At 36.5% G+C, this 8,133-nt stretch overlaps 1 pseudogene; it reads left to right on the top strand.

Annotated features, from left to right (window-relative positions):
* Window positions 1–6,082: 6,082 nt before the first annotated feature.
* On the top strand, window positions 6,083–7,139 carry LOC149149638 (granule-bound starch synthase 1, chloroplastic/amyloplastic pseudogene; annotated as a pseudogene).
* Window positions 7,140–8,133: the final 994 nt, after the last annotated feature.

The following is an 8,133-nucleotide window of genomic DNA, read 5'->3' as shown; positions in this document are numbered from 1 at the left end:
ATTCGTCAACACTTATCTTATAGCAAAAATGTTGAGGATTTTGTGTATTATTTGACACTTGTTCCCACCGAAATAAAAGAGATCATTGTATGCTCCTCACCGAGGAATTGATTGTTAGTTTCTTTCTTCAATTGTTCCATCTTAGCAACAAAATAATGAGAAACCAAATGATAAACTAGCATGAAAGATTGTAACAGGATTTGGGTTATTTTTAAGGGTTTACTATTAATGTGAAAGTTAAAAATCCCATCATTATACCCCAAATAAGTCAAAATCAAAATAATCAAGGAACTGAAGGAACTGAAGGAAATCAGAAGTAGGAAATGTTAAGCAATGAATTTCTATAAATGGGTAGGGTAATAGTCCAAAAAGTGCCAGAAACTTGGGGTAGACTTTTTATGAAACTGCATGAAACAGGGAAAATGACAAGAAGTTGATTCCAACAACTTCTGCAATTTCGACTTGCCCACCAGATTTTTCTGGAACTTCAACCTACCCAACACATTCTTCTGAAATTTCAACATGCCCAACAAACTCTTCTGCAACTTTGACTTGCCCAAAAAATCCTTCTGCAACTTTGACTTCCCCAACAAATTCTTTTTCCGATCAAATGTAGAAACCCTAACACGAGAGAGAGAGAGGCCCAAAAACTTAGATCTAGTTCTTCGCCTTCCTTTTCGTCCTTTTACGAACTTCTATCTTGAGAAGATCGAACTTTCTTTTGGTGAGTCACAATGAGGTTGAGTTCCTTCTTATTTATAGGCTTGTGAGGGGTACAAATTGCTCTCTTTAGGCCAAATTGCCCCTTCATGTAGGTCAACTTGATCTTTGTGCATGGAGGATCTTTTGATTCTATTTTGAGGGCCTCTCAAGGATTCTTTTGAGAATCACTTTTTCAAAATCTTCGAGAATGTGGTAGATGATAGGGGTGAGAAACAAAATTTATGTGATTAGTAGTTAATGGAATTATTACCGTCTTGGAGGTCAACAAAGCATATGACCAGGTTTCCTAATAAGAGGAGGCAACTTCAATTTTCAAAATCCATAGGCAAATTCGGTACATAAATCTATTTTCTCTCATGGAAGCTATGGGATACTTAAAATTCATCATAGAAATCTAATTGCTTTGGAATAAGTGGTGAGAAACAAACAAAGAGAGTGAGTTCTAAATGTTCAAAGTCAAAATTGAGATTGCTATGGTCTTGTATTTCATTTGTATTTGTTCAATCTCCAGAGAAAATTGGAAGTGTTAATTAATGAGAAATGATCACGTTATGGATCAACAAAGTAAAATTAGTTGTTGGGAGTAGGTTGCTTGAGCAATATTTTAGACTTTCAGCTAAATAGGTCACAATGTTTATCATTATGAACATTATTGTAGGAAAGTGGCACCTTTTTGGTTATGCAAAAAAATAGATTTATAATTCAAAACCATAGAAATTTTATCACGTATATTGAGAATATTTATATTTATATTTAATAACAAGGTTCCAAGTCATTATGACAAAAAAATTCCAATTATTCAAGACAAACTCAATTAATTATGAATTTAATAATAAAAATAATTTCCATTTTTTTCTTATTACTTTATAAAAGGGATATTGTGTCCTTATTCAGTTTGTGGAAGGCAGGGAATATGATTCTCAATATGACTTAAATGAGCATTTTTCTATTGAATATGGAACTGAATGAGTTATAATTCCTTGTGATTTCCATTGTTTTTGTTGCCAACTCCAAAATTCCTACAAAGGTGGACGTTAAAGCTTTTTTCAAGAGATTTTTCATCATCTAGAAAAGGTAAAGGGTCTGCTGGAGCTGGGTGTATCAACCATTGGTATCAGGGTCAAGGATGAGATCCTGCCATTCATTTAGCTCTAGTTCATTATCTGTTTATTTTTGCTTCAATTCATTGTCCCAACCCAAAATAATCTAATGAACCCGTGGGTGTGCATTAGTCTGATAAGGCTGAGTTTCTTATAAGATTAAATCATTGTTATTTCTACGACCCCGATTTTGGGTGGTTTGAGGTTGAGCTTGAGTTCTTCCACAACCACAACCCTGTCCTTGGCTACGACCTTGACCACCCCTTTCATTTCTCCCTTGGGATGAAATAGTGAGGAGAAATAACATTAGGGAAAATATTGGACTTGAGGGATGCACTTTGGAGGGAAAGTAAATATGATATATGCACTAACAACCCAACAGACTACAAACTCAAAGAGTTAGAGACCAAACGAACCATGAGATACTAAATGAAAATTCATTATATGGCAATATTCCTAAATGTCTTTGTGTTAAGGGGAGAAAGCTCCTTGAGAATTAAACAAAATATACTGCTAGTGATGCCCTGCCAAAGGCTATCGAAATAAAGCGTAGGAGTTTGTTGGCAGGGAAACATAACGCAAAGAGGTAAAGGGACTAGGCTAGGGGGGATTGGTCCTTCAACTTGCTTGGTTGTTATTGGGCAATATGCAAAGCTTTTTCCCCTTAATGATTTGATAGTTCCATGCTCTTTAGCACAAATCAATAACAACAGAAAGAACATTCCCAAACACCTCCTAATATTCCCATAGAATACATCAGGATCAACACTATATTCAATGACATCATCAATTTTCTTCAGTGCTTTCATTATGGAGTGAATGTGAAGAGATGATTGTATGCTCGAATGAAGGTTTGCACAAAGCTAATTCAATGCCATTTGCAAACTATCCTTGATTTGATGAATTCAGTGACGCGTCGTGTAAGCCAACCTCAGTTGGATACAACTACCCATCTTTTTGAGCCTCTTCACTCGTGCCCAACATAACAGTGTGAAAGTATCACAAATCTAAAAATTTGAAAGTATGTATAGTCTACTATAATGGGGGATTCTAATGCCCCCACAAGTTGCCACAACAGGGGCTCTTAATGCCCCCAAACGTTAGTACGAGGGGGGCTCCCAACGTCCCCAAACATTGCTACAAGGTGGTTTTAGACCACCCTAATAAGTTGCTACAAGGGGGGCTGTAAGCCACCCTTGTAGGTTTCTACGAGGGGGGGTTTTAAATTGCCCCATAGGTCAATTTTCAAGGGGGTTTCAAATCACCCCCAAAAGTGAATCTTTGGAGGCGATTTACAACCAACCTTGAAAGATGAATTTTGAGGGCTATTGCAATCACCCCTAAAAGTCACTTTTTGGGGCTGGTTCATATTTCTTAAAATACCTTTTTGTTTGTCCTCACAATGCCCTTAGGCTAACCCACCTGAAGGACCGTCATACCCAATTGACCCAACTTTTGGGGTGTTGGGCCTCAAAATAGTCCTTATTTTCACTCCATTATTCACCAATACCTTCACATTTTACCTTCATGTCACCTCCATTCCACCTCCACATCATTACGTTTACCTCATTATTGGGTCATAACTATGCTTTTCCAAATTTTATTAATTCTTAACATTTCTAAGTGGATTTATGGCCAAACTTTAGAAAATAATATGCTTATACTTATACCTAACAATTAGAATGAGTTTGTTGACATGTGTAGGTACAAAGGAAGCTTCTAAGGCATCTTTATGTGGCCTTGAATGATCAAATTCGAATTTGATAAGATAAGCCTCATGGAAAAGATCATGATCTCATGGAGAAGATCATGGACCTCATGGAGGAGATCATGGAGGATAGGGTTATGTGTCTATATGGTTGAGAAATGTATGGAACTAAAGAGAGATTAGTGGATCATCATTATGAGTTTGTTATCTCATCCCATTGTATAAATAGGAGTATCTCCTCCATTTAAAAGGGAGGACTCTTGGAGCATGTGTCCAACTTATGATGGAATAGAATAGAGCTTCATTTTACATATATTTCCATTTTATAGTTTTAGATATAAATTGCCTTAATGTAGTATATGGAATAATTTGTCACTTTGTTCTTAAGAGAATTGAGCTCACTCTAAAAGGATGAGAGAAACATTTTATTTCATATTAGATCTTATTTCATTTAATTGCTTAGATGTTTGAGGATTTGTTTGTGATTGGTGAATGATTTTTAAATTAAAATCTTATCAACATATGAGGGAACAACCAAGGGTCTAAGTTAGGCTCTCCCTCTATTTGATTTGCATGATAGTTGAAATTCATTCTTTTGCTTTTATGTTTCAAGTTATTTCATTTCTTATGCTTATGAATGAATCTTAGTTTAGTTTGGATCAGTATATGAGGTGACAATTAAGGGACTAAGTTAGTCTCTCTCTCTATTTGAATCTGAACAATAATTAAATTCATTCTCCTGTCTTTATTTCAAGTTTCTAGTTTTATGTAATCAATGATTTATTTTCAATCTATAATACTGTAGGGAAGACAACCAGGACCTCCTCAATTAGGAGCCTCTTCCCTTGCATATTATATTGAATCATAAATCATTTAGTTAGACAGAAAGTTAGTTGCCTACTCCTGCATATATTTTGCTGGCATCATCACAAGCTTACGAGTTTCCCTGGTTGATAATTTAATGAAAGCAATTTAAGCAATTAAATTGCCCAACATTTTGGCGCCGTTGCCGGGGATGGTGCTAAGGGATTAGGCATTAGGAATTTAATTCAGTACTAGTATTTTTCTTTAGAAAAAATAATTTGTGAAACCTGGTGACAGCAGGATCTTCACAAAGGAGTTTAAGTTTGAGTTTTCTGATGTTTTAGTATTTAGCTAGTTTTAAATTCAATCCTTTTTTAAACCCCCCTGCATAAATAAACACAAATCAAGCGATTAGTATGCTCTCTTCCTGTGCTTCGTGCGATCAGGAAGATCATAAAATCCATTGATTTGGTTCAAATAAAAATACTCTTGCTGAAAAATTGATATGTGACATGACAATAAAAATATTTGTGAAATAAAATATAAAAAATCATCCTAAAATAATTTAGATAAAATCTAGTTTTTTTTCTTTTGAATTTTAGTTCAAAACCAATAATAAAAATAAATAACAAAAATAAAAAATCTTGCTAGAAATTTAATAATAAAGAAATTTGCTCTTTTTCCTGTTGTACCAGGTAGCCAGCAAGCGAATGTTTCCCCAACTCTAGAGCATCAACACTTTGGTCAGGAGCTTTATCAGCAGGTTCGGTAGTTTTGTTTGCTGGGGGGAGGAGGCAGCCTGGCGACGGATTCTATGCACATCAAAGTTTGGGCTGCTATTTCTGGGCCTGCAAGGTTTTGTGGGCTCTTGAACTCCTGACTCTGGGCTTAGCATCGACATTCACATCGTTAGCGCCTTGTCTCTGAAACCATGCGTATTTGTATTCCTTTTGATCAAAGTTGCAAACAGTGGTGAAAATTGTGGATTTCAGTAAATTATTTGCATGAAGGGTTATCCTTGGTGCCTTTTGTTTTATTAATGAAGGGCATAGTGGTTTCAGTTACGAATTGAGGACAGCGGTGGAGATTTCATCTGGCTGGGGTTTGGGGAAGACTTCGACAGTGTGATGCGGCAGCTTCAGACCAACGCTGCCTTGCAATTCAGCTCCCAGATGGCTATGAGCAATGGCAGTTTCTTGATGCTTGATTCGAACCCCAGTCCATCATCTTTGATGGATCTCGGTAGCTTGAACCCATCTCTATCTTCGAATATAACTTCCGAGTTCTCGTCTCTTCTTGAATCCACTTCACAGAATTCGATGAATGTGGGAATGGCGTCGAGTGCCATGATGCCTCCTCAGCCACAGGCTATTCAGCATAATGATATTCTGATGCCTGCCGATGAGTGGTCTGGAAATACCATGCCAAGTGCTAAAAGTTCTCGACAGGCATTTCAGAGTTCTTCCCCCCTCAGATATATCTTCACAGGAATCAGCTTCTTAGGAAGTGAAAGTTGCTGCTCAACCTATGGACTTTGAACATAATCAGGCAAGCCAGGTACCAAGTTTCGACTGGGCTACAAAAGTGAACATCCACGTGAATAATAACAGTTTGCTGCAGCGTTCAGTTTATCAGAGGATGGAAATTGACAACCAATCTCCAAGGTTCCCAGTTATGCAGCCCACCAATCAACAACCAATGTTTCAAAGAGGTCCTGCCCTTAACCAGTCTCAGAAAGTTATGGACGGGCTCAGTGATTTCGTGGAGCTTAACTGTCTCACCCCCCGGCACCGTCGAGTGCGAGGCGTAGGATTGTAGTATCTTCTTTTTGGAGAGACAACATATAAAATGGCCGCTGCTGCTGCTCAGCACTTTGTAGCCTGCCAGTCTCGCATTACTAATTCTGCCAGAAGTCGTTCTTCGGGGACTGCATTGCCCTCAAAGAATAGCGGGAGTAGTAATGCTACCAGCTCACTAGGTCAAATTGCCTACTACCAGGGCCTGCGGTCGATTAGAAGCACAGACTTGGGACAGCTTCAGAGCCATGCAGAGGAAAATTTTAAGCAAGTGTTGAGGAAGGCACTTAGTGGTGGTTCCAAGGGTCCCAAGGGAGTGGTCACTTGTAGCGGTGGGATGAAACTGGTTTTTGTAGCAGCTGAAGTGGTCCCTGGAGTAAAACTGGAGGTCTTGGTGATGTTCTAGGAGGATTGCCACCTGTGCTGGCTGCATGTGGTCATCGGGTTATGACAGTATCCCCACGCTATGATCAGTATAAGGACTCATGGGATACCAACGTATCGGTTGATGTAAAAGTAGGTGATAGAACTGAAACTGTGCGATTCTTCCATGTTTACAAGAGGGGAGTTGATCGTGTTTTTGTAGATCACCCATCCTTCCTTGAAAAGGTTTGGGGAAAAACAGGCAGAAAGATTTATGGTCCTCAAACTGGGGTGGACTACCAAGACAATGAACTTCGTTTTAGCCTCTTATGTCAGGCAGCTATTGAAGCTCCAAGGATTCTTAATCTCTCAAGTAGTGAACACTTTAGTGGACCTTATGGGGAGGATGTTGTCTTCATTGCCAATGATTGGCATACATCTCTTCTTCCTTGTTACTTGAAGAGTATCTACAAGCCTGCCGGTTCTTTCACAAATGCCAAGGTTACATACGTTGCACCACCTGGTCATTACACCATTCAGGATATAGTGCTGGAGTTAGAGTTTCAAGGAGTTAAAAAGCAGCTTAAAATGCTTCAGAGCTGGCCTGTGCGTACACCGAGGCCTGTGCGTACAACGCGTTCTTGATGCTCTATTTCCCTCTGTGCTTGGAGGAACATGTGCCCTGCCTGGTGCATTTGGCTGTGGCAAAACTGTCATCAGTCAAGCTCTTTCCAAGTATTCAAACTCTGATACGGTTGTCTATGTTGGTTGTGGTGAAAGAGGAAAATCCAAAGGCAACCGCAAAACTGAGTCAGAAGTTGCTGTAATTGCACTCTCATCCATAGGTACATCGACGAAAAACAAAACCTCCATATCCCTTCACCTGCCAATATTCACGTTTTGTTTGGATTTCTTTTCTATTTTTAGTTTAAATTTGTTTTGTATTTATTGTAATATATTCTATTTATTTTTATTTATATTTGTTTTATATTTATATATTTTCATTTAATGATTCGATTTCTTTTGATTTGTGTCTGTATAATATTAGTTATCATTTTTTTTAATGATTGATTAGGTTTGATTTATATAATTAGTTAATATTTGATTTGTATATATATATATATATATATATATATATATATATATATATATATATATATATATATATATATATATATATATATATATATATATATATATATTATGATTGTATTAATATATTAATTATATTAATATATTAATATGTTATAATTATATTAATATGGTACTAATTTTTTGTGATGATTGTTATATATTGTTATATTATGTTTGTTATCTTTTGTTATCAAGTTGCATAAAAAAAAAAAAAAAAAATAAATAAATAAATAAAAAAAAAAAAAAAAAAATAGTTGACAATTGTTGTTTTGAAAGATTTTAAAAAGTAAACATTGGCATGTGAAGGGAACTGGCATAAAACAAAACTTTGGGGGCATGAAAATTAAGATAATCATGAGAATTACAAGAACAGGATGAAAGCAAAAAAAAAAAAAAAAAAAAAAAAAAAAAAAAAAAAAAAAACACACTTTTCACAAAATTCACGCAGGTTTGAAAATAAATAATGGAATTTTTGGAAGAAAAATTTAAAAGAACAATTGGTGGA

This window comes from Pinus tabuliformis, chromosome 9 (genome assembly GCF_031772625.1).
Source record: "Pinus tabuliformis cultivar Carrire ecotype Pingquan chromosome 9, CPIR1, whole genome shotgun sequence".
Classification (NCBI taxonomy): Eukaryota; Viridiplantae; Streptophyta; class Pinopsida; order Pinales; family Pinaceae; genus Pinus; species Pinus tabuliformis.
This window is presented reverse-complemented; position numbering and strand designations above follow the sequence as displayed.